This window comes from Chaetura pelagica, unplaced genomic scaffold (assembly GCF_000747805.2).
Source record: "Chaetura pelagica isolate M959 unplaced genomic scaffold, ChaPel_1.0 scaffold83, whole genome shotgun sequence".
NCBI classification, from domain to species: Eukaryota; Metazoa; Chordata; class Aves; order Apodiformes; family Apodidae; genus Chaetura; species Chaetura pelagica.
In genome coordinates, this window is record NW_009952893.1 from 5,008,432 (window position 1) to 5,035,943 (window position 27,512).

At 40.5% G+C, this 27,512-nt stretch overlaps 1 protein-coding gene across 1 annotated transcript in view; it reads left to right on the forward strand.

Annotated features, from left to right (window-relative positions):
• The first annotated feature begins 12,645 nt into the window (after positions 1-12,645).
• SULF1 (sulfatase 1) overlaps positions 12,646-27,512 on the forward strand; it is a 123,789-nt gene continuing 108,922 nt past the window's right edge. Inside the window, exons 1-2 of the mRNA XM_009995563.1 lie at positions 12,646-12,705; positions 13,926-14,016. The gene's annotated coding sequence lies outside the window, so the exon portion shown is untranslated. The remainder of the gene's footprint in view (positions 12,706-13,925; positions 14,017-27,512) is intronic.

The following is a 27,512-nucleotide window of genomic DNA, read 5'->3' on the forward strand; positions in this document are numbered from 1 at the left end:
AGAAATATGATCTGATGTGAAACTGCAGCGGTTTCTACTTTTTAGAAATGTTTGGTAACATGTTTGAACTGGCCACCTGACTATCTTGGGCTGCGACTGGTAATCCTTTGATGTCCTTAACTGGTGTCCTTGATACTCTAAATTAGGTATTTTTAGAAGACTTCAATTTTTATTTTTCATTATGCAATGGATATATCCCTGGCTATTTTTCATGTCAGTATGATTAAAATGCTTAATCCCCTCAGAGAAATTTGCAGTGATTTAAACCACCGTTAGAATTCAACTTTAAAATATAGGAGAGAAAAAAGGAAAGTTAATTTAAGAAACAGCAGCTTTCCAAAAGGTTTTTTCCCTCTCCTAAAATGTTGGGACAGATTCTTTGCAGGGGCAAACTCAGTCTAAGTGCTATACTGATATGAGGGGATGTCTTCATAAAACTGGGGTGCCCAGGACTGAGGTCACAGGCCAGAATAACATTTCTGAGCAGCTGAAGGGACTATAGCAGTGGTGTGCCCTGGTAGGCTGCTGGGGATGATCGAGAGACTGCATCTGCATGTTCAGGAAGAGCCAAAGGGGTCCAGTTCTTAACCTGTGAATGAGACCTGAGGCTTAATTGGAGATGGGAAGCACTCTCAGCAGTGACTGCTGCTTTGGAAACATGATCAGAATTAAATTCCAATTAAACAGTCTGCAGAAAACCCAATATATGAAGGGCTTTTTCTAGGAAGTCTGTAATGTCATTCTGCGTGTGGAAGAAGCTCAGAAAATACAGTCTTTGTGTAAAAAAGATGAAATGGTTTAATCAATACATTCTGTTCATAAAGGCATTCTTTCTGTCACCATTACAGCAACTTTCTCCCCATCCCTGACTTGTCACCAGTCAATACATGGAGGAGCTTACATGTGGTCAGATCCTGAGCTGTACTAAGTAATAATTTTTTACTTGCCTAGGTGAGGTTCAAATTTAGGCCTATTTTTCTCAACAGTATTATTCATATCACTTCTTTTAAATATGTACTCTATTGTTCAACGTGTATCATAAGGGAGTGTCTGTTCCAGGGATTTTCTGTGGTCTAAACAAAAGTATTTGTGATAATTAATATTTAGCATATAAAATTATGCTCAGTTCTTTTCCTTTGTTTGTTTGTTTTAATTCTCTTCAGATAGATATTGAAATTTCAGAGTCATAAAAGGCTTTCAAGTATATGTGAGTCAGATTTGTCTTTGGAAAGCTATAGACAGTTATTTTCAAATCCAAGGTGCCAGCAGAGAGTGTCTGGCTTATTAGAATGAATTGCTAAGTTATAGCTACAGGTGCTAAGTGTTATTATGTCAAAGCGTGAGTGCAGGAAATGAGATCATCCAAAGGTACCACAGGCACTGCAACAGTAAGAACTGGGTACTGCAACTATATTTATTGCCTGGTTTGAAATCTCCCTCTCTGAAAACCACTCATTAACTATTCTGTTGAATGCTGTGAAGGAGACCAGGCTGGGGTGGAGGGATACAATGAATTCGGACTGAGTTTTCAATTTAAATCCACAGTCTGTTCTGTTTCTGATAATCTCTAAATTCTTTTGAGAAAATGATCATTATAAATGTGTTTAATCTGTTTTCAAAACAGACTCTGAAATAGCCATTGTGTATGCACCTTCTGTTTTTATAACTTCTGTGCTTTGATATTGTAATTGATGCAAGTGGGTGCAATTAAATCTTTATTTGGAAACTTGTGCCAAAGCAAGTCATTCAGAAAAAGAGCCACCGATGTGCTTTGACTCTGGATTCTCACACATATTTGCACTTACAATCAAAGCTTTTGTTCTGTTAAACTAACAAGGGCTGTTTAGCATAAGAAAGAGTTAACACAAGCTGCCTTAGGTTGTGTTAATTTCAGGAATAACACTTGAATGGGAAAAAGCTGCAGGAAACTATGGTGTCCCAATAAAAATGACCAATTATTATTTTGAAAAGTAACTCAGCACAAGTGGAAAGTTTTATTGTTAAAAACAGATAATATGCCAACAAGCACTGTCATTCAGTGATCAAATGCCTCTCTCCTGATTTTCTTAAGTTAGCGAGACATTCAAGAGAGCAGATCAGGTCTTTCACTCAAACTACTAAAATAGTCAACAAATGCCACTACTTTCACTTGTTGGGCTTTTACTTCAGCACATGAGACAGGCAGGGATCAAGATCTGCATTTAGCTTGTTAGCCCGTCTTTATTATTAGTGCTGTGACACAGCTATTGATCGGCTATCAGTTTCCTGCCTATGATTCAGATACTGCTGTCTTAAAACTTAGATGGGGATTCATTTGTTGGAAGGGTATTTTGTAGAAGGGTAGGTTTGATTCTTCTCAGTGAAATGTTCTGTCTGCTTGGTCCCACTGCAGGGCCAGGCTGTGAAAGCATGGAGCTTAGTTCAGGCTGTCAGCTGAGTCAGGAAAGACTACAGGTCAAAAGATTATTTTTTTTTTGCTCACAGACTCCCTACTACAAAGGAAAATCTTAAATATAATAAAATACGGTGTGTATATATATTTACATATATATAAACTTTTTTTTCTTTTTTTTTTCACAGAAAATTCAACCATTTACCTCCTATGAAACAAACTCACAACAGCACATAGTGGGTGTAGCAATGTTTGAAAAACCTTACAGCAGGTTTACAAATCTCTTTATTTATTTATCTGGAAAATACCAGACCTTCTTAAGACCCAAAGAAGACAACTTCAAAAGGGCACTCTTTGGCAGAACATGTCTCCAGCACAAGCCAAGGCTATTTATGATGTTCCTATGTCAGGCTATCTTCCTGGCAGGAAAGGTCAGCCTCCTCACGTCTGTCAAGGAAATATGGCAGTGTCACTAACTTCAGTCTAGGTCTATCATTATGAGGAAATCTAACTCAGCTCCACTAAAAATGTGCTTGTTTTCTGATGATTACCTCAAGTTGTAATTCAGCATCTCAGAAACGGGTCTCATCTCCTGTAGTTGGACAATTGCCCATTAGCCCCTTTCTGTCCCTAGTGCCATAATTTGGTAGATGATGGTTGTAAAGCTTCTCCAGTCTGAGTCACCTGGAGTTTGTGTGAGTTCCAAATTTTCATTTTAAGATCACCTTAAGCACATCTAAGATGAAACTCTCTGTAAATGTAAAGTATTTTCTTCCCTCCCTTGTTTGTACATTTCTGTGCCTTTTCTTCAGTCAACACTAACATTTTCATAGCTTTATATCTGATGAAACCTGATTGAAATTTAGCCATTTAATTAATGAATTGATTGATTAAGTGGTCAGCTAATGTTTATGTAAAGGAGTCAGCAAGAACAAGAAGCGGGATGAGCAGAACAAGGGAGAAGCATGGATTGTCTCTTCCAGTAGTTTTTGATGGATGTGAACCTGCCCTCTGAAGCTGCATCATCTGAGTTGGAGTGCAGCTCCTAGCTGCCTCTGAGGAGGCAGGTGTCAGACTGCATGTCAGACCACAGTCCTTAATAGAAGTCTTTTGCAAAATCTGATTTTTCAGTGTAAAAATGACTCTCTGGTAGCATTCAATTTGAAGAAAATGTTAGAAAAGTCTTTAAAGTGTGGAATGAAAACAAAATGCAAAACTAGTTGCAAAATGGCATTTCTGGTTGTTTTTTTTTAGAACCATGGGTACAGCCTTGGGAGAAGAGTGAGCCAGATAGAAAAAGTATTCTAAATTCCCTAGGACTGTACAGAAGTGAGAATGGCTCTGCCTTTTATCCTAGTCTAATTAATCAGGTTCCACCTTCCCACTGATCGATACCAGAATAAAGAAAGAGGAAAAATATTTTCCCTCCCTTCAACCAAATGTGGAATTCAAATAAAAACAAAATAAAACCAGCCAGGAAAATATTACAACTTCCTGCTCCTGGCCTTTTAAAATTGAACTTCACTGACACAAGCTTGGAAAAGATTCAGTGCCCTAAGTTACCACTGAGAGTAAATAATAATTACGTTTGCCGTAAGATGAGGTTTGGGGTAAGTGTCAACCTAAGGACAAAAGATGGGACTATCTGTTGGGAGTTTCTCTTTGCTGCTTTAGGAGGTTTAGCTAGAACAGAGAAGGAGGATGAGGAGGAGAAGGAGAAGGAGAAAAAGGAGGAGAAGGAGAAGAGGGAGAGGGAGAAGAGGGAGAGGCAGAAGAGGGAGAGACAGAAGAAGGGGGAAGAAGAAGTAGAAGAGGAAGAGGAGAGCTGAAGGGTGATTTAGGCCCATGATGGCATCAGAAGCTGTAAAAACTTTTACAGACAGAATTTCTTCTTGCCTCTTTCAGTCCTGCCCCTTTCCTCTCTCCTTTGTCCTTCCCTTTTAGTAGTCACAGTCTGGGAAGTGCCAAGGTACTGCCTTAGTAGAGACAGGGAGCATGACTCCTGTGTTAAAGGGCAGTGGGAGAGAGCTGTGAGGAAAAGGAGGAAGACATGAGGATGAGGAACAAGATCCTCCTGTGCCACAAGAGTTGAAGAGAAAGTACAGAGAGGGGAAGACTGGTAAAAGGTTCAGGAACCTCTTTTCTCACCTGCAGCCTTTCAGAAATGCCACAGCCAGCAGGCTCTGCTGCCCAGTGTCTTTTTTCAGACTCTGTCTTTTGTGAAAACCTCCCTGAAATGCACCAAACCCTGTTTGCACACCTTTTCTGCAACTATTCCCCTAAAAACTTCCCCTTCTTTGAAGACCCCCCCAGCTCCTTGCTGCCCAGCTTGAATGCCCTCAATCTCTTTTGCTTTCCTGAAATTCAGCTACTGTCTTCTTGTTCTCCAGAGGACCATAACTTTTCCCATAGTTTCTTCCCTAAACCTTGCTACCACTACTACAACACTGAATTTAACATATCCTTCATTCTTGGGACAACACAAATACATCTAGTCAATACGGCCAAACAACCTGCTGCTCTGTAGGCCCCTCAGTTGGCATCACTCATGCCTGTCTAACCTAGGTCTGCTTGGGAAGAAAGAAGTTTCTCTTCTCTTTATCACTGAAGACCCCCACCAGCATCAATACAGGACCTGCACCTGTTCTTGGGAATTTTTATGCATCCAAAGGGATTGTTCTGACCTACAAAGTAATAATGATGTCTTACAGCAACTCTCCACTCCACAATAACAGTTCCCTCTTGGCCTTTTTCAGTATTACATTTCAGCTTTTACTCTTTTACCCTTTTTCAGTTTTCTCTACAATTATGGTGTGGGTTTTTTTACTGACACAAGATGTGAGCCATAGATGTCTTCAGGAGGTGAATTAGAGGTTTTGGCAGTAATGTCAGGACATTCTGGGCTTTTGGCACCTAGAAATGGAATGACAAGTGGTTTGGTGGGATAAGCATATTAATTTTCTTTTTTTTTTTTCCCTTAAAGTAGCCAGCTACATTTGAATTGTTATTTAAAGGTCATGTTTATAATCATACTGGTTTATGATGTTTGTAGTTGGTTTTCATTCTATGATATCCTTTATTAAGGCCAAACAACAAGAGTTTAGATGCAGAACTATATACATATGATCCTATACATAGATATCTTTTATATGTACATGTTTTATATTTAATTCTACATATCAATATTATCTGTACATATCTACACATACTTTTTGGGGGGATGTATATTGGCATTTAAGGCATCCCCACATGTAGGAGAATGTACTGGTGGCACCCAAGACAGCATTGCGAAAACTTGTCTCCAGCAACTGCATTCTCCCATGCAATGAATACTGCCTTATCATTCTTTCAGTGATTTGGGGCTGCATTATGACACTAGTATGTGCTTCCCTTAGATGTTGTGACTACATCAAGATTTATGGTCAACAGGGCCTTGTGTGAGTCTGCTAGATCTCACAGCTGTATTAGCCTACCTTTTTACTTGTAGATGCTCAAAATAGGTGCCAGTTTCCTTGAGGTTAATTGTCTTAGTAAGTGCAACTCTGTAGTTATTTATATGTAAGAGGTAACCTAAGCATATTGGCCTGTTTTCTCAGTAAGAACAGAATAAGTGAGATTGAAAGGTCCATTCTACCATATAGAAATTGCTTTACAGAGGTATAGTTGGTCCTGTAATATATCTGGTCTTTCTGCTCCCAAATATTCTCATCATTACGTCCGAGGTGGAATCACAGAGAGGTTTCATGAAATATTTTCCTAAAGTGTTATAGGATTTGTTGATGCTTTGTTATAAAAATAAAAGGACTACAGGGGCTGTTGCTTCCTTGACTTGCTAGGAAAAAATGAATCTGTATGTTATACTAGGTTTATTCCCACGCTCTGTCCAGAACAACATCATGAACATAGTTGGTTTTTTTAGACAAGTGGTACCTTGATTATGTGCAACATAAGAGGCACACTCAAAGAGGGAAATGGTAAGACTGAAACTTCATAATTAAAGTTTCACTGATTTTTGTGAATTTAATCCACAAGTCATTCAAGTCCTTCATTTTTTTCATTGCAATTTTTTCAGGTTGAAAATTTTGCATGAGGACAAAAAGGAGAATTGTTTAAGGAGGAACTTAAAAGATGACCAATGGTCATCAGTTTACTAAGAATTAACATTAAAAGCTATGAGACTTTCTGACTTCTACATTGTTGGCTTTTTTTCAATTTTTATTAAGTATTGGACGGTTTACCTCAAGTTTTTTCAGTAATGAAATTGAACTCTGTCCAAAAATGTGAAGTCAGCACAAGTTCTGAGAGCACATTGCTTGCTGAGTTCTCACACTTTTAAAGCCTTAAAGACTCCATATATACTGTCCTCTTAGCATTTTCCCTACTGCTGAACATGGGATCACCTACCTTGTTCTGACTGGTTAAGTCTGTTGCTTTTCCTGCATTTATTTGCCTCTATTTTCCAACTGTCTGGTGTGTTGAGCTCTTCCCAGACTCACTGATCACTTGTTTACTGTGCTAGAGTTGAAACTCTTGGCCAACTGGCAGCTGAGAAGGGAAGAACCACAGCTTCTCAGTGCATTAAATCGTCATATTAGGCTCTAGCTTGGAAAAACTTCTGCTGGCTTTGTTTTCTTTTTCCCTAAGCATGACATGACAAATATGTGGGGTTTTCGTTTGTTGTTTTTTTACTTCTTCTTTTTTATTTTGGGGTATTTTTTTAAAAGTTTAGCTATGACAAATCTAACCAGCTCTCCTGCTAGGATAAGAAACATGACTTTTTTGTTATTATTGCAGTGGCCTTGCTTGGTATTGAATTGCTATGCAACCACTAATAAGGGAGCTACCTTAAAAGAGAGAGTGACTGAGGAGAATTAGTATTTGGGGGGGGGGGGGGGTTTGTTATTATTGCAGTGGCCTTGCTTGGTATTGAATTGCTATGCAACCACTAATAAGGGAGCTACCTTAAAAGAGAAGGTGAATGAGGAGAATTAGTATTTGGGGGGGGGGGCGGAATATAAGTGAAGCAGCACAAATTTGGGACTGAAGATCATTGCAACCATTAATCTTCTTCTGGGGGCAAGTGATAGTGATGACAACAATCTGACAAACAGTAAACTCCTGTAATGAATTGAGGAAATTCTGAAATTTTGTCTGTCTCACCTGCTCTCTATCCCCTGTTCTGGTTACCCCTCAGGGAAATTACTTTTAACATTGTAGACAGGACATTAATTGTAGTTGGGTATAACTTCAATGCTATCTGATTTTGTTGCAGGGAAGATGCAGGAGGGCAGTAAAGCTTCCTTTAAAACTTGGAGAGGACTAGACTCTTCCATCCCATAACCGCTATGCACAGGCAGGTAAACGTGAGTCCAGAACTGCACTCTTAGTGCATTACTAAGCAGTCCTTTTGTGCCTAGTGTATGTATGGATTCAAACTGAGAGAGTACATATATAAGACCATAAAACATTACCCCAGAAAATACAGAAATTGTTCTGGAACACCTGAACTAGCATCCATGCCTCTAGGATACAGAATCCTGCATTTTCCTGTACTTGCACTGTATATAACTCACTGGATCTTTCACTATTTTTTACGCTAACCTAACCCGTACTGTAACACAGAATAATACTGTTGGAATGTCTTGTTTTAATGAATGGGTTTGAAGAGGAAAAGTCAAAAGAAAGCTATCCCAGTGGATATTTGTTTGCATGTCCTACAAGTTATCTATTTCTTCTTCTTCTGGCCAGATTTTGGAGGAAAGAGTTGATCTTTAACTGTGCCATTCAAAGCTCTCCAAGTTCAGTAGGTGCACTCTGTCTGAGAGCCCAATGAAGCAATTCAGAGGACTGAAGTGAAGAAATGTCTGGCTCCTAAATCTTCCATGGCCTTGGGCATTGGCTTTCAGCATGGGAGAATGCACAGAGGTTGCTTGGGAACACTTTTAAAGGACCATGTGCCTGTGGAATTTAGGTGACTACAGGCTAGGAAACAGATAAATAGAGTTTTGCACAGAATATAGTTTGGGATTTAGCACCCAAGTTTTACATGAGCCTATGTCTGACTACAGAATGCCTACACATATGGAGAAAAATAAAATTAACTTATGGCTTTGGTAGCAGCTGCTGCATAGTCAATACTTTTGATCAGACCATTTTTACTTAGGTTCCTGAATACGGATTTATGAGCCAACTTTTAAAAATCTTGGCTGAAGTTCTTAAAAGGTATTCATCTATTTTATACTACCTATGATGAGGCCCAAAACCTACCAATGGATAAATTCTTTAAGAAAGAAATAACAGCTGTACCACACTAAATCATGGATCTTGGCTTGGCACTCTCCAAAGATGGAAAATAGTAGATGCTTGGGGTAAACTATAAGAATAGGACAAGCACAGAGTTATACTTGTCCATGATCCTTCCCAGACAGTTCAGGGAATCCCTGTACCAGAAGTTCTGTATTTGTTTTTAATTGCTGTGAATAATTTTTTTTTTTCCATGAATTTGCCCAAACGCTTTACTACATGTAATTTTTTTCCCTTCACTGCATCTTGCAACAAGGAATTAAAAGTCTTCACTGTGCTCCACATGAAGACGTGTATCTTTCTGTGCTTCTTTGAACCTGTCATTTGCCTGAGTCTTTAGAAAGAAAAAATTGTTGATAATTCCTTATTTACTTTTACTTTGTAACTCAGAATTTTAGAGACCTTTTAATTATATCTCAGTTACATACCCAAGCTCAACATGAGCCTCTGCCTGTGTACATTTAAGGCTAGAATCTGACCATGGACTTGTCTGTGGATCCATAGTTGTGTTCTAGAACCTCTCCTGTTCCTACATAAACTCTTCAAAACCAATTTAATTCCGAGTAGACTTAGAATTATTCAAGGAAATAAATATAAATAAATAAATAAAACCCAAACCAAAATAAAATAAATAAAAAGCAGATTCTATTCAAATTGGCAGTGGAGATAGACTCAGGTTGCTACAGAAACCATGAAAAATCCCCTTTACTTACTTCCGAGAGCTGAAAATGCTGAAGTTGAGAATTACATGGAGTTCTTGAGCAGAAGTGCACATGTGTAAATCCACACAGGCACACATCAAGACCATCAGTGCTGGAGGAAAGGTGATGAGTTTTATCAAGGCAATACTGAGTCAAGCTCAGCATCCTGTCTTAAAAGACCTTGCTGGCTAGCATGGAAACTGATTTGAGCTAGTAAGGGGCATGTTAACTATGGGAAGGAAGCAGGAGTGATTATTTCTCAATATCACAATTAACTATAATTAATTTTGCATATTAGGATTGTCTTGATGCACTTGCATAAATCATTATACACTTTGTTGCAACTCTTACCAGAACATGGTCAGTTTGATCTTAGCAGGAGTTCACAAGTCTGAGAGTCAGCTTGAGAACCTGTTTTATGATGCATTATTTTAACAGTATTTCAGGTACAGCTCTTCCAGCACAGCTTTCCTTTCAGCCTTTAAAACCTAAACTATTTGCAGATGCCATTCTGGATAGAGGAGAAGCAGCCAAAAAGTCTATTATAAACTGTCACAGCAAACTAAATCTGGCTGCAGTCCTAGGAGTAGCAGCTAAATTATCCTGTAACATCAGCAGTAACTTTATGTTAAACTATGATCATGAGCAGTGTTTGAGGACCATTGCTAACACTGGTTTTGAAGATTAAAGTCTGTACTTCAAGTTGTTGAAGAGTCTTTGATGATAAGTGTGTACGTGCGTGTGTCTCTGTGTACAAAACACACAATTAGGGGTCCTTTTAACCGCATCAATTTTACACTATTGTAACTTGACAGACATCAGCAGAGGCATCCCTGACTTACACAGGCATTAAAAAAAAACGGAACTGAGCCTGCATATCATACAAATGCTCAGTATCCTGTTTATGTATATTTATACACAGATATAATAAACAATATTGATAAGAATACACACAGCATGAAATAAAATATCTGTACAGCACATAACTGTTGGTTATGTCCATGTTGCTTAGAAGTATCTAGAGGTTAAACCCTGATGAGTTTGTATCTCATCTCACCAATGTGAAATAGAGCCATCGTGAGCTGAGCTGCATTTCAGACAATGGGTCAGTATAAAGGATGATACAGCATAATTATGGGAGCTTTTTGATACTCCAGGTCTCTGATCACTATACATTTTTAATGCAGAGTTACTAACACAATATTACTAAGAAGCACAGCTAAAGAGAAAACAAAAGAGTTTATTAACATCTCCAGGGCTTTCTAAGTGTGTAAGGTTATCCAACCTGTTTACGGACGACAGTCTGCAAGAATAAAACAAAATCAAACCAAGCCCTTGCCCTGAAGACATAATTGGTGATGTTAAGAATCTTCTGATCCCCCAGAGACAGTAGTTGCATCCCTACTTCATCACATATTATTGCGAAACATACTGTTTAGTCGTTTATTTATCTGAAATTAGCAGATTAGGAGGCAGTGCTTTAGTGAATATCCAACATCTGTGAAAGCAGTTTCAGTTTAATAGGTTGGAACAGGCACGAGATAATCACTTTGGGGGAGGATTTGAGCAAATGCAATTGTGAATACGTTCTCCTCTTCTTTCTTTCTTCTCCAGATCAGGTCTGAAAACAGCTAACTGGGCACAAACTGCAGCTCTTTAATCTCACTTTTTATGAAGTATTCACTTTGCCACTAGTGATTCAGGAACAGCCTTGTGTAAGGTATTGAAGAACAAGTAAACCAAATCAGCGCTTCAAGACTCTCATACGGCTTTCACACAGCTGGGTAGAGCAGGTCTTTTCACAACTGCAAACCTTTCCTCAAGTTGGATGTTAACACTTTCAGAGTAACTTTTAGTGCCAAAACACAAAAAAAAAACCCACAACATCTGTCATAATGTGAAATGTAGAATTAAGGCAAGTGTCAAGTCAGGCACTTGGTAATGAGGTAGAAACCCTTGAGATTTTAAGTCTCTCTTCCACGCTATCCAGTTACAGGGAGGGGAAAGAACTGTTTCTTTGGCACTTAGCAGCTTTTCTGTGTCCCTTATCTATCCATCCCGGACATGTTCTGTAAATTAGAGTATTTTTCTTGGCAGTGTCCCAGAGAGGGAGGAAGGTGTGATAATGTTCGCTTTGTGGCCGAGGGAAACTGAGGTGCAGTCCAGCCACAGCCCAGACCTGCCGAGGCACTGCCCAGAGCCCTCAGCCCAGACCTGGGGGTGGGCGCCGGGTCCCGAAGGGAAGGGCAGCGACTCTTAAACTTTCGGGCTGCATCCCGCGAGAAAGTCCAAGGGGCCTCGGCGGTGGTGGAAGCGGTGGGGAAAGGGGGAAGCAACAGGCTAGTGGCACCGTTGGGGTGTGGGGATCCGGAGCGGAACCCGGTGCGGGATGCCCAGAGCGGAGCCCGGTGCCGAGTCTGGTGCGGGATGCCCGGAGCGGAGCCCGGCGCGGAGCGGGTTGCGGGGCGGGGGCGCGGCGCGGCGGCCGGCGCTGTCACAGCAAGGCGGGGCTTTCTGTGCAGAAGTAGGAATGTTTGTCTTTTGAATCTCCCCTCTTCTGCCCGCCTAGCCCCCCGGTTTTCCGCTTTCGGCCGTTCCCCCAAGGCTGGAGGGGGCCACGGGGTGATCACGGCACGGTAAGGAGCTGGGATTTTGGGATGCAAATGTCACATTGCGGTGCAAACGACTCCCACATTAGCATTTTATCAGGATCTCAAACTGCATCTTTTATCTCCTTTAGAAAAGCGTCTCTCGGAGGAGATTGCGCTCAATAGACCTGCCATAAAAAGATTGTGCTCTTGTGCTTCTGTGCATCCCACTGTGAGGGGGTCCCAGTGGTCCCTTGGGAATACAAGGAGTTGTGAGAAGTAACACAACTGGCCACCAGACTAATCCACTCCCTCTACCTTCCCGCTAGTACCTCCCCCTTCTGCTCATTTTTTCAATAGCAGCCCTTGCTCAAAATCTCAGGTTACTTTGCTAAAGAGTTCTCAGCCCTATAGTTTCTGCCCTTGTCTCTGCCTCCAGCTCCTTAAGAGCCACCCAGCCCCAGCGATTGGATTGGGCAGCCCGTCTTGACACACCACTGTGCTGAGTGCTTGAGGACGTGTTTCAACAGATGGTTGGGGTTAGTGTGTGTCATCACACTCGAGTGGGGATTAGGGAAGAGAGGCAGCCTTGCTGGAGCTGTGTGGTCTTCCCTAAGTGTGAGCTGCAAGCAAAAGAAGAGCTACCTAGCTTTGGGGGAGAAGAGGGAAGAATCGTTTCCAGCAGCTCAGAGAGAAAAATAAAACCCGACACTTTGTTCAGGTAAAGTAAAAGGCACCTCATGCCTCTCTCCCTCTCTCTTTCTTTTTTCCTTCACGGTTTTCAGAGGAATGCTAGCACAGCACACTTGTCAAAGCCAGTTGCTGCTGCCTTATCAATGCTGCTATTGTACGGCTGACAGATAAGAGCGAGCGTAGCCCGGCGCTCGGCTGTCTTCACAGAGCTAGCACTCTTAACGCAGCTCAGGTCACGCTTTTGAAGGTGTAGATTAGAAAACCTCCTCTGGAGCGGTGCATCTGGGCGCCGCGGGTGCCTCCTCTCCCCCTCTCCCTCGGGCATCGCCCTGCGCTCCCGCACACACGTGCTGTGCCCGGACCTCCGGGACGGGGGAAGCGGCAGCCGAATCGTGTTTGCTGCTGTTTCTGCGGGTTTTAAATGCCTCCGTGTTTGAAAAGAGCGGTGGAAACTGCGTGGTCGGGCGGGGGGGAAGGAACCGCGGCAGAGTATTTCCTAGGTTTTGGAGAGGATGCTTGAGCAGTGGTGCAGCCTGTCTGGGGTTCAGCTGGGAGGCAAAGCAGAGCGTTTTGAAAGTGTGTTGGAGATGTCTGTAAAGTTCGAAGACTCCTTTATAGGGACCTGGCTGGCCTTCTGATGATCAGTATAGAGGTGGTTTGGCTTACACATGGGCTTAAAGTCAAGAGAAAATCAGGAAAGCAGGAAAAAGCAGCATACAATGTAGTGCTGCTCTTGCAGCTGCAGCAGAGCAGATGGATGTAATTCATTTGCAGATCTGTTTGTGAAAGTTTTACAAGTCATTGAAAACTAAGTAGCATCACTGTAATGGATCATTAAAGTCTCGCTATATTTGTAGATTATAAACTAGCAATCTGAAGTGTTAATTAGAAGTAAGCAAAAAAAAAATATATATGTTTAGGAAAGAGAGGGGCAGGAATGTAATTAGAAATTAGTTATGGAAGTACTCTGCTATAATTTTCATTTAATAGCTCTATTACACTCATTGATGTCTAGAGCAAGGGAAGCCCATTGAATTAGCTAAGAAGTCAGAAATGTTATCACTAATTACAGTATGTTAGCTTACTGGAGAATTAAGATGGTCTCATTTAAATGAACTGGATAGAGAAAGTAGAGGATGGCTCATTTTCCTTTTTTTTTTTTTTTTTAATATTTACTTATATATACATATATATACTGTCTTCCTGTGCAGAGTGCCAAAATGATTTGTTTCTTTCACATCATAAGAGATCTTCACACTAACTCTCACATACCTGTGGTGCTTATGAGATATTGGCCTCCTACTTGTAAAAGAAATCTAAGTGTCCTCACCGTTTTCAGGTCAGATATTATATTTATAATACTGTGTATATTGTGTTCTGAAATGAAGTCTATTTACTAGACTGAGCAAGGGGATTTATAGCTGGTGCTTTGCAATTTTGGCATTCAACTGTGTAACAATGCCCATAAAACCATGTTTCAGGTTGCATATATATTTTTGCCTCAAACGGGTTTTTTTTTTTGGTGTTTTTTGTGGGGTTTTTTTTGAGAAGTCTATTTGGCCCCTTTGCAGGTTGTTCTCAGCTTGCATTTTCAAACACACTCTTCAGTAAGAATTTGTCCTCAGAAGTGACCCACAGCAATTTTAAACAGAGAATTAACTAAATCCCTAATGTGATTGCATGGCCATACCAGGTTATTATGTGAATAAATTTGACCATTTGTTTTTTTGTGTCCCAATCTTTCTCATTGTAAAAGGTGATGGAAACCTTTACAAGCCTAAAAACGAAGAACAAACACAAATAAAACCCTCAGTGTGACCCTATGTTAAAACCTTGTATGCCTTGTATATTGGGTTTCTCCTCTTCACTCTTCCCAGTCTGGACTGAGCAAGGGGATTTATAGCTGGTGCTTTGCAATTTTGGCATTCAACTGTGTAACAATGCCCATAAAACCATGTTTCAGGTTGCATATATATTTTTGCCTCAAACGGGTTTTTTTTTTGGTGTTTTTTGTGGGGTTTTTTTTGAGCAGTCTATTTGGCCCCTTTGCAGGTTGTTCTCAGCTTGCATTTTCAAACACACTCTTCAGTAAGAATTTGTCCTCAGAAGTGACCCACAGCAATTTTAAACAGAGAATTAACTAAATCCCTAATGTGATTGCATGGCCATACCAGGTTATTATGTGAATAAATTTGACCATTTGTTTTTTTGTGTCCCAATCTTTCTCATTGTAAAAGGTGATGGAAACCTTTACAAGCCTAAAAACGAAGAACAAACACAAATAAAACCCTCAGTGTGACCCTATGTTAAAACCTTGTATGCCTTGTATATTGGGTTTCTCCTCTTCACTCTTCCCAGTCTGTTCTGTGAGAAACCAAAAGAGCCAGGCTTGGAGCACAGTCCTCCAGCAAAGCTAAGGTGCAGCACTGTTAGCTGCACAGCCTGCTGCTGTCACAGACTGACTGAACTGCAGCCCTCTCTGTGGGTATCTTAAGATCACAGATCAGATGATCTATAAGAAAACATCGTTTTCAAGAAGCTGCATAGCTAAATACACATGCCCAGCTTGTTATTGTTTTACTAGGGGGGAAAAGAAAAGAAAAACTAGTTTCTCTAGCAGTGCCAGAAAATCTTGCTGAGAAACTGGGAACAGCAAATCATGTTTTTCCTTCCTTTATAATGATGGGGCTGTTTAAAAGACAATGCCCACAGGGCAGTCCAACTTCTTGTCAAAACGTAATCTACTGTTCCAGATGGTAAACATTCAAAGACATATTTATGGTGACTTCTACATACCTTCCTTTGACATTGGCTTTTTTTTCCCTGAGAGCACTTGTACTGGGTACACACATGAAGTTCCCATTAGCATCCTAGCAGCTGTAAAAGTGTTCAGAACCCACAAAGATGTTCCTCACAGTGAGATAAAAATAATCTGAGGAAAAGATCTGAGACCAATACAGACCTCAATAGATTCACAAGACGCTCAAGGTGAAAAATTCCAGAGGTACAAAAAGATCCATAAGCTGCTGCTTGAAAGCTGTAATACGTTTTTGTTGTGGCTAATTCATCTTTCCTTGATATGGAATGCTGAACATACCAGACATGTCTGTACTATCAACTGTGTTTGTGATGTGAGGGAACCTGCACTGCACAAAAGCTGGTGGGTTTCTTTTTCCCTCAGCTAGTGAAGACTAGGTGGGATACTGAGTGTCTTCACAGAGTTGTTTTCAGAGTGTCACCTTTTCCTTTTTTTTTTCTCACTGCTCTGAGCAGTGAAACAGAGCCCATGAAAATGTTTTCCAGCCAGAAAGTGTTCTGCCCTGAATTGTCTTAATTATGTGTCAGTTTATTGCTTGTCGGGGGCTTCCTCTTCTTAGCACTTTTGAATGAGGTGGGTGAGCATGTTCCATCATAATATGCAACTTCAATTTCTGCTGCTTGGCACATCTCCTTGGCCTTTCATTGATTTTTGTCTCAGTTTCAGAGGGAAAAAAATAATTATGATTGGTGTAATTTCACATTGCAAAATAAAACCCAACAAAACCCTTGGTGAATTTCCAAGTGGTATGTAAATACGTCTTCAAAAAGTAGGTTAAATCAGAAGTCATTAGGGAAAAAAACGTATGTAGGCATCCTGAAGGATTCTAGAGATGGCAAGTATCAATGTGAAAATTGTTCTAACAGTTCTCATTCCTGTCAGGAACTGATAAAAACAGTTTATTAAAAATGTTGGTGATGCTGGGGACAGTGTTTCCAAATGTGGAAGCCATTGTAAAACCTACATTCAGTGGAAGTTAGACAGCTAGGGAAAAAAAAAATGTAAAGATTTGCAAATTCTGTTCTGGCTAGATCACACTTTATTGCAGACTATTTTGACAGTTTGCAGTTTATTATCTAGCTTTGTTGCACTCAATGTTACATGTTTGTTCATGCAGGATCAGGAGTTTGAGCCTTGTGTGATGACAGGACTCATTCTTACCCAGGAGAGCCTGGACACTTGTCGCGCATGTCATGGGAGTCATGGGTTCCACGATTTCCTTAGCTTTAGAAAAGGCTTTGGGGGATTTGTGTTTGAGTGGGAAGGCAGACTGATGCAACAACAATTGAGAAAGCTCCTTTCTGAGTCCCTCGAGAGCTGCAGTGTTCAACAGAGAACGAGGGTCCCGTGACAACTCTGCAGTGACACAGAAAGAATCCAATTAGTGGCCACTCCTGCTGTTGTTATTAGATCTCTCCTAAAAAATTTCCGTCATTACCACCCTCATTGTAATCCCATCCACGACAGTGATAATGGGATCAAGAGTGTGTTTTGGAATGCTTGTTTAAATTTTAACTGCTGTCTTAGGGGATTTTGATTATATTAAACGAGAAGGTACTGAATAGCACAGCTCACAAGAGAGCTACGTGACACACATGTCACCCAGTAGTTGTCTTTCTCATTGTAGATTTCCTATCACCTCCATCACGGGTAGAGCTGCTGTAAGGCTGCAGATGGAGTAGGTGGCTTGGTGGTGTATGCACATTGTGAATACTCCATTGAGTTGCAACTGTGCTTGCACAGCAGTTACCTGTAAACCTTGTCCCTATGCAGTTACATGTGTGAAAAGCAGAGGGAGAAGGAAGTGGGAGATGAGACAATCCCCTTTGCTCTGCTCCAGGAATGGCAGAAAGTCAGCCTGCTTCTCCCTTTAATAAGTCCTAAATCATCACTCTGCTTTCCCAGATGAACCAGCAGCAGAAAATTCTTCACTGCCCCCCTCATTTTTATTTTTTTTTGTCTTTCACTTTTTCTTGCTCCAACACTAATTCACCATTTCCATATGATCATAGTGCAGTAACTCTACTGTTGTTCTTACCAACTAGGGCGCGTTCAACACTGTCATGTGCTTGTAGAGGACACTACAAGCAAGGAAAAACTCTTCACCAGTGTCACCTCAGAATGCAACCAAGTAATATGTTAACTGCCAAGCCAGTCACTTTTTAGCTGAATTGTTTTAGCATATTTCAGTTATGTCAGCAGATCCCTTCTGAGAGCCCCTGCAAGATTTTTGCTTTAGTATTGCTTGTTCATGCTCAAAAGTTATTGTTAACCGGTGAGAGTAAATTCTTTTTAATTTTTGGTATCTTAAGACTTGTATTTTCTGACATAACTAGTGCTTGTTTAACCTTCTGGTTTATGCATTGCACATAGTAGATTTGGTATCAGTGATTTCCCAGAACTTTAATTCCCACTTTCAGAATCTGCTTAAAAGGTTTGGCAAGCCTTTGTTACTGTGTGTGCTTTGTTAATCCTGGAACTCTGAGCCTCCCTAACTTTAACCATCAATGGTGATTTGGTTACAGTGAAGCATTTTTGTAACAGTTGACCTTTTCACCCAAGATTTCACCATGACTTTCTTAAAATTTCATTTCTATTTATGTTGTAGTAAAAATTATATTACAATTAACTATAATCCTAAATTGAAATTTTTATAGCTCCCTGCAAAGTGGATAGAATTGCTGGAACTCCAACCAAAAGTTACTGATTTTCACCAATTTTATGACAGGCCAGTGTGATGATACCACCATTATATTCTGGGAGATTTCTAGATCTGTTACCATGGATATCCAGGCTGGTTTGTAGATCAGCACTAGATTACCCAGAGAATATTGAATGGAGCTGCTAAATGGAAACAAAACACAGAAAATCAATAATTTTATCTTCTAGAAAAAAAACTTCTCCTGATGCTGAGTTTAATTATGAAACTGCATGTTGCCATTTCTCTATGATGTGACTCTAACCCGTTGTAGCAAGGAGAAGATCTGCTCCACAGCAGCTGTATTTTTGTGGTGCTTCACAGGAGGTGAACTCTATTTGGAAAGCCCACTGAGAAGATGGGAAAGCCTTTGGCACTAGAGTGCTGGAGAATAAATGTATCAGGGAGCTGAACATAGGGACTGTTTTTCTCAAAAGCATCCATAAAAACAGAATAGTGGCTGGTTACAGAATTGTAATTGCTATGTGCCAAGATGTTCGTTATTCTAGCATGTGCACTGTTTTGCCTGTTTTCACTTAAAACCAGAAAAATGTGTTACCAAGCCCATAAATGTCTGCAGATCTGCCAATTTTCCTGACTTTTATCACTAGTCTCGCGATATTTGGCTTCTTAGCAAAGCTTAAATTGTTAGAGACAAGATATAACATGAGAAGTTCAGGTCTCTCCTTTCTGATTAGTTTTTTCTTGGTTGGTTTCTTGTGGTGTTTTTTTTTTTTTAATTAATCCTCCTGGTTGCTGAGGAAGCTGACTTGCATACAGCTCCAGAAGCATGAAGGAAACTAATGGGAATCCCAAATTTCACTACATAAATGTATGCAGCCTTTGTGAATGAGGTGGGTTTGTGTATGTTAAGCCTGGCAATTAAGAGAAAAACAACTTGTTTTTCCTGAGGTTTACCGTAATCAGTTCCCCTCAAAATTTCTGATAATTTGTCTGATAAGTCCCATTTTGTTAAAGAGGTTTTGTTGCAATGGAGGGTGAGGCGTCTTAATTCCACTCCGCTGGTGAAAGAGCTTGCTGCCCTGGAGAAACCCATCCTTGATCCTCCCAATCTCTGCCTCCAGCTATGTGTTCCCATCTCCTCCCTCATGCCAGGTTTGTCTCTTGGCTCACCTCCTGGCACGCCGAGTGAGCTCACCAGCACAGCAGGAAGCTGAGTAGGCTGCCTGCCTGGTGAGATGATTCAGCTCAACAAGTGAACAGAAGCTCCACATGGTGCAAGGGAAGCAGCTGGAGCTGGTGTCTTGTGGTGAGGGGGGGAAATGTGGCCATCCCTTTAGCCTGATGTGAGCTGTAAGATCACTGCCTGGTGACACTCCACCCTGCAAACCAGGGCACTGCGTGTGTCTACAGGAGAAGGCGTGATGTTAGACTCTTGCAACTGTGCCAGCATAGCCATGAACAGAGGGCTACGAGTGCACACTTTCAGTGAATGCTCACCTGTTTTTATGGAGACAGTTGCCACAGTGTCACTCAGAATATGGAAAGGTCCCATTAACTGTTTCTGACTTTTTAAATCAACAAATGGGCTTTGGAGAGAAGCTAATAAAGAGTGTGGGTAGAAAAAAAAAAAAAAAAAAGAAAGAAAGAAACAAAGGTGGCTGCCTAGCTGCTGCTTTAAAAAGGTGAATGAAATTCTGAGTCTGTGATCCAGTTTGCATAGCCAAGATACTCGAGGTGTCCCTGAGTCTTACATACTTATTCAGCAGCTACCTAAAGACACGTCTCTCTCTGATCAATGAAGGTAGTCCCTCAGAAGGCCTCCGGGCATTGTGGTTAGGCAGACAGGATTTCTTCTTGGAAACCTTCAAAAGCACCTGCCTCTTTCAGTTGCTCATGTAAGGATGGAGTTTACCCTCTTGCTTTACAAGCATTGTTGAGGAGCTTAAGCTAGAGGGACTTGATATCATCTTAAGTTTCTTGGTTAGCCCACAGATGAGCAATGCCATGGATAAACATTGTCTGTATTTGAACAGCTGTGATGTAATTCCTACATAGCCCTTTAAGATATATTCTATACACAGAAGAAAGCATGAAGCAGGTCTTTCATTGAGCAGAAGGTACTGTGATTCATATGAAGAGACTAAGATGCTCATTTTAGATTAAATGCAATTGAGGTACTGACTGTAGAAATGGAACTGTACTCACCCAAAGTGCCATCCTTTTCAGTGCAGGGTTATGCCAACAAGAAAAGTGCATATTTTTCTTTTTCTAAATTATGTAAGTTACTGGAAAATGTTTTTTAAATCACCCACTGCTGTTAACTGAAGGAGTGTCTTGGAAGCTCATGGGCCAGATAAAACTTAAGGGGATCAGAGATGTTGGTGGTGCCTGCAAGTACTAAAGGTGTAATGAGGAATAATGGATGATCTTACAAGGGTATGATGTTGGACAAAGAATGGGAGACAGACAGAACTGTAAAAGATCCAGTGGTTTTGGATGTAGCTATACGAAATCTTTTGAGAATTATCTCCCACTGACTCAGCTGCCTCAGGGCATGCCACTCACAAATTAGAGAACAGCAGTGCAATAATAAACTGAACATGATGTAAATAATGAACTGAGGATACCTTCTAACTATTACTTTTTCCAAAGACAACAAAAATGTTAACAATAGTAGATTTTAGAATAATATTTGGGTTTTGGTAACCTGTTAGCAATAGAGAAGTATGCATTAAGCCAATCTTTGTAGTAATTCTTAGCAAAGATTCCCTTGGTGTCACTCCCCACTATTTTGTTGAAGACAATAGCTGGACTACCTTAATTTCTGAATGTGTGTATAGTAAAGCCCATGTGAATTTACCATGTTGGGATCTATTTTACATCTAAAGCAAATTTATGAACTGAGGCTGTAACACTATCTGCTTGGCCACCATTGTGTAGGATTTATGGAGACCATTACCACAGTTAGATCAATAAAAATTTTCTGAAGTTAACCCAAGTTTATCTGCCAGGCATTCCAGTAGTTTCTCTTATCTCTATATTGGTAGAGGGTTGGCATTTCTTATCTCACTGAAAACTTCAATCCATTGCTGGAATATAGGCTCACAGAGGAAGGCTTCCTGGGCTCCACTGCTCTGCAACTCAACTCCTAAGTGCAGCATTCAACTGAGTTAGTTGTTTTTTGTTTCCTTCTGCTTGGTATCCTCTAAAGCATGGATTCTCTGGTGTGAGAAATGGTAAAATGAAGAGTCTTTAAGGGGTATATGGTCAGGGATCACAAAGCTTCAAAAAAGATAACAAATGGTTCAACCTAGAAAGATGAGCAGCCACCAAAATGTGTTCAAACAGGTACATTCTTTTTTAGATCTTTTCCACCTTATGCAGCTTACATCCAATTTTCCCTTTCACTAAATTGCTCTGCAAATTTTTATCCTCCACAAATTTTGCACCATTTTGCACCTCAGAACCTCATGGAACTTTTGAGATGCACTATAACCATATCTCAAGACACAGATCTGTTTCACAGATACTTCCTTTATTCTTGGGTACCATGGGCACCTTTAGCATAAAAGAGAAATCTATCAAATCCTGTGAATCCATTAGAAAGGAGAATGGTTGCCAACATAGGCTAGAAAAAACGTTTAAAAATAGGGCATGCTTAGTTAGAACTGAGGTCCATACTGTCTTGGGCAAGTGACATGGTGCAACCATATCCCGACCTTGTCTATTTTGAGGAACTCTGTATGTAGATCTGGAGAATCCACTGCTCTTTCTGGCAACTGAGCAGCATGAACAGTGTGAGAAGACCATGTGTGCTTTGTTTATTGCTCCTTTAGTGTGCTGTGTAAGAATCCTTGATCTTTGTCAGAAACCAAAGGGATTATTGGAGAAAAATATGTGCTGAGGAGCTTGAAAGCATCCCTGTGTGATGAGTGAGCTCTGTGGTCATGCCTACCTCACTGCTGACTTTCTGTTGGTTCTTCCTTTGGGTATTGGTTCAAGACTACATTGGATAAATCTGTTTTCTACATAGACTGCACTGTTTACTGAGGTCTTTTACATGACCATCAGCAGCTCCAGTTGGGATGAGTGATGCTACTACTCTGACCTGTCTGCTTCACTCCTCTGCTGGAGATTACTAATGGAGTGCACGCTCACACCTTAAGAGCTCCAATGCAGAGCAAATTTTTTTAATTTGCCACAAAAGCATCTGACCTTCAGTCAGGTACAGTTCAGATAATGAGTAACAGTGATTTAGCTATTCTACATTTGCTGCAGATACTGAACTGTGACACTAGTGTTACCATGACAGTGGAAAAGAGACAGACATGTATCAGTGTATTGAATCCAGTATCTATTTGAACTATTGACTGTTCTTTTTGTATCCTACTACTTTCAGTGGCCAGAACTTCCACCTGCCTGTAATAGAAGAGTATACTGGGCTTTTCAGTTTGGAATTGATCTCAGTGAAGCATGTATTTATGGGTCTGGGTTTTTTTGAAGTCATAACTTACTGTCAATCTGATCTTTAGAAAAAGTGCCACATAGTTCGGATGACAGCCTAACACAGGGCAGAGCAGGTCTCCAAGAATGCCTCATCCCTCTCTTCCAGACACCTTGCTGAGTCCCATCTGGTATGAAATGAGGAGTCCATGCGTCAGCCCTTATCTTCAAAGTTCTGCATGGGTCACTCATTGTTTGAAGAAGCTCTTTGTCATGATTCATGAATCATTGACATCTACACTTAATGGAAAGAATGTTGCCGAGCAATGGAGGATGAAAATTGAGGTGGGCAATAAACTGCCATTCTGACACTATAGATGCAGACATCACAAATGAGTCTGAGTAAATAGGCAACTTCTAAAACATACAGAGTACGAACCTGAATCATGACTGATACATCTTCCGAAGGAAGCAGACATGATTTGGCAAGTGGGGGATGCAAATAAAATACATTCTCTCCCTCTCTCAGTGGCATTTTAGTGTGCTTCTTGTACATATCTATCGATACCTCCACATAAAAATCTGCTCAAAGTATACTTACCTTTTCTTCCAGGAAAAATCCTGAGCTTAGTATGGCACAATCAAACATTTCTAGGACTTCCACCATGGATCATATTCTATTGTACAATGCTTATATTTGCTGTAATGGACATGGGAATGTGGTAGTGTTTTCTTAGCAGTTTGGAAATTACATACCTAGTGAACTTAATACCAATCTTACTTAATGTAGTGCTGGAAGAAAATTCTTTCTTCCTTAGAAGTTCCATGTAAACCAAAAATTTTCTACGTTGTTCAGCTTAAAGTATATGTACATGGAAGTACACAGGATGGGTGTAATGTATTATGTAATTTGCAAAGGCAAAAGCTATTATCTTTCTTTTGCTGATTTTTATGTGTCCTTCATATTTCTTTCCCATTTTTTATAAAGTACCTGAACTGTTTTCCATTTATGCTTTAATCTTTTGATTTTCCTACTTCAAGATCTTGTGTTCAATGCTGTCAAGAAACTGCTTTAAATGCAAGTGTAGAGTGATGTGGTATAGTTTTAACAAAACCTGAAAGAATGTGAACTTAATCTTTTCTCATAGGAAGTTTTGTTCTATTCCATCCTGTGCCCTGCTTAAACACATTGGCCTTTTTTGACTTCTTCCTTGATGAAGGTCAAGTGGGAAATATCTTAGCTGCAGCCTTTCCAGCTTAACCAGAAAGACTTACCCTAGTTCATGTTTACTTTCCCTGCTCTGGGCAATCATCTTTCTTGAAAAAAATTTCTAAACTGGATTTTCAGAGAGAAATTAGTAGCTTGTGGCAATGAAATTAATATTTTAAGCTTTTCTCTCTCATGTTTATAATTCTATTTTGCTGGTAATGGTTTTGCTAGTCCTTTGCCAGAGATTAACAAATCTCAGGAGCAAATCTGTTTGGTTACTGGGTTCCTCTCAAGCAACTTCTTTATTGACATTAGGAAAAAATGTAAAGCATCCCTCCATTTGCATTTTATGAACAATGATTGCATTGTTTCTGCAAAAACCTAGAAATGATGTCATTTTTTTCATCTTTACCTGGGCATCTTTTGCCCCTGCTGTGTCATGCACTGAGTGAGACAGAATGTTCTCATCTAGTGAGGCGGCTATTGCTTCTTTCTCCTTGGTGTGCTGGCTTCAAAACGCTTCGTCAGTCTCTCTGTGGAAGTATTTCAGAGAGCAGGATCTGTGTTCTCAGGACACTGCTGCTTTTCATGGAAATGCTGGTGTGGTCTGTAGTTGTCATATTTTTGAGACAAGAGTTGGATCTGAACTACTTTTTTGCCTTCTCCAGTTTGATCTTGAAAATCCCAGAAGTTGGAAAGTGCATAACATTTTGGGCAACTTTCTGTGCTACTTGGCCTTGTCACAGGGAAGAAGCTTGCTTTTATTTGTATCCATCTTGACTGCCTTTTGTTTCAGTTTATGTCCGTTATCTCTTGCACTCCAGCCACACAACAGAGCCCTGTGAGAGAGCTTGGCTTTATCTCCTTTATAACCTAATTACAGGTACTGAACAGTTGCTGTGAGGTCCCCCCAAAGCCAGCTCATCTCCAGGCTGAACAAACCTAATTTCCACAGATTGTCACTGCAGGTCAAGTGCTCCATCCCTCAACTACTTTGCTTGCTTTCCATTGAACTTTTTCCAGTTTGTCATTGCTCTTCTTGTGCTGTGGGTCCCTAAAGTGGGCACAGTGCTCTAGGTGCCATCTAATGAGTTTTGAGCAAAAGGACATGATGGCTTTTCTCAACCTACTTGCTATATGGCTGTTAATACAGACCAGGATGCTGTTGGCCAGCTGTGCTTCCTGAGGACACTGCAGGCTCATGTTTGGTTTGCTATCTAACATGAGCCCCAGGTCCTTCTCTGTAGAGGTGCTTCCCAGCCAGTCCATCACCAATCTGTACATCTGCAAGTGGCTCTTCCTTCCCAGATGCAGGATTAAGCATCTGTCCTCAGTGAATTCCATAGGGTACCTGCTGGCCCTTTTCTCCACCCTGCCTAAGTATCTCTGAATGGAAATCATCTCTCGAAGGAATCCACTGCTCCCTTCAGTTTGGTGTCATCCTCAAACTCGACAGTTGCTTATATTGCTTAAAACACTTGCCTTGAAATTGTCATTATCATTATTTAGTTTGAATTCAGCTTTTTCTTGATTTTTGTCCTGTTCTCAGTGGTTCTGAGTAGACTGGATATTTATAAAAATAAGTATATTAAAAACAACCTTCCATTCTAGCTTGCAATCTGTTCCTGAAACATGCAGTTGCTCTTAATTCACCTTTAAACAAATCTTCTAGTCTTCCACAAGAAAATGCAGGACAAATATGTCTCACAAATACATTCACATGGGATCGTCTTTTTCCTGCTTTGGCCAGTCTGTCACAATAGACATCTTTAAGAAGATCTCCTTCCAAAATTCTCTTTCAAACTCAATGGTTTTCTGTGCAGACCGAATAAACATAATGTTGAACACTACAGTTTAAAATATACAAGCTAAACCCATGCAAGATTCTTGTTTTGAATTTAAGCTTAATTTTCAATTATGGATTTTTATTGCTTTTTTCAGAAGTTTGAGAGGATTTTACCTGAACTTTGGGAGTCCTGAAATAGATCAGTTTCAAGCAACTGCAGTCCACAGTCTCAAGCATTGAAAATAGCCTTTAAAATGTTGCATGTCTTTTCATCAGTGGTGTTGCTTCCTCTGAGCTCCTTGCTGCTCTGGCAGTGCTGACTTCCCTCATTTTCATGTTGCTTGAAGTTTCTGCCATAACTTCATTGTCAGTTCTCAGTAATGGTGGTTCTTATGTGTTTCTGTAACTTTAGAACTGCTAATTAAAACAATTCAACTTTAGACCAACATGCATATCTTACTGATGAGTGCATTTCCCATATAAAATTATTCTAAAATTCTATTTGTTGCTGGGCAAGGAGTTAACCAACAGAGCTGGGTTCAAAGCCGTCCTAGTTTAGTGATTATTCTGGGTAATATCATTTCCCAACAAGGTTGACACTCCAGAGGGAAGAGTCATGCTGCAGGATGACCTGGACAGACAGGAGGAGTGGGCTAGCAGAAATCTTATGAAGTTCAACTCAGAGAAGTATAAGGTCTTGCACCTGGAAACATGTGACCCAGGAGCACAGTTCAGACTGGGATCCACCTGGCTGGAGAGCAGCCCTGTGGAAAGGGACCTGGGGGTGGATAACAAGCTCAACATGAGTGAACAGCGTGCTGCAACAGCAAAGGTGGCCAACAGGATGCTCGGCTGCATCAACAAAGGCATCAGCAGAAAGTTAAAGAGGTCATCATCCCACTCTGCTTGGTGCTTGTCAGGCCACACTTGGAGTATTGCATTCAGCTGTGGCCCTCACACTACAAGATGTATGAAGAAAGGCTGGAGAGAGTCCAGAGAAAAGCTGCAAGTATGATGAGAGGACTGGAGAACCTGCCATATGAGGAGAGGCTGAGAAAACTGGGCTTGTTCATCCTTGAGAAAAGAAGGGTTAGGGGAGACCTTATTACAATGTTCCAGTACTTAAAGGGTGACTACCAAGAAGATGGAGACTCCCAGTTTACAAGGGGTCACATGGAAAAGACAAGGGGTAATTGGCACAAGTTGCTCTTGGGGAGATTCCAACTGGACACAAGAGGTAAATTTTTCACCATGAGGACAATCAAACATTGGAACTGTCTCCCAAGGGAAGTGGTAGATTCGCCCACATTGGACAGTTTTAAGTCTCAGCTTGACAGGGTGCTGAGCCACCTCAAATAAACTATAGTATTACCTAAAAAGGTTGGACCAAAAGATCCTTGAGGTTCCTTCCAGCCTGGCATTCTATGATTCTATGATTCATTTCTACCAACCTCTGGTAGTATTCTAGAAAACATAATTTTAATTTCTTCTGTCATAGTTGTGGAGTAAAATATCTGAATCGCTTTTTTAGCAAGAAGGTTGTTGGACATGAAAGAGAGATCAACTGCTGACTTGTATATTATGCAAGTGATGTGACCATCAGCACCATTCAGCCAATTCTTGAATATTTGACATGGAATACAATTTCCTGAAGCTCAGTCCACATTTGAGCTATCTTTTTTCAAAGTTCCCCAGTGTGAGGAAATAAAGATAAAGGAACTTCCATGGATTTTCATAGGGCTGAGGTAAAGGGGAAAACTTGTTTCAGGTGATTATTTGCTTCTTAAAACCTGGTTAATGCCCTGCTATTTTGGACCTTTTCACTGAATTGAATTCCTAGTGAGCAATGGCTGATTCAGTTTTTATGCACCCTTCTTCACTATCCATCATCTTGCAGCTTCTCATAGGTAAGAAAT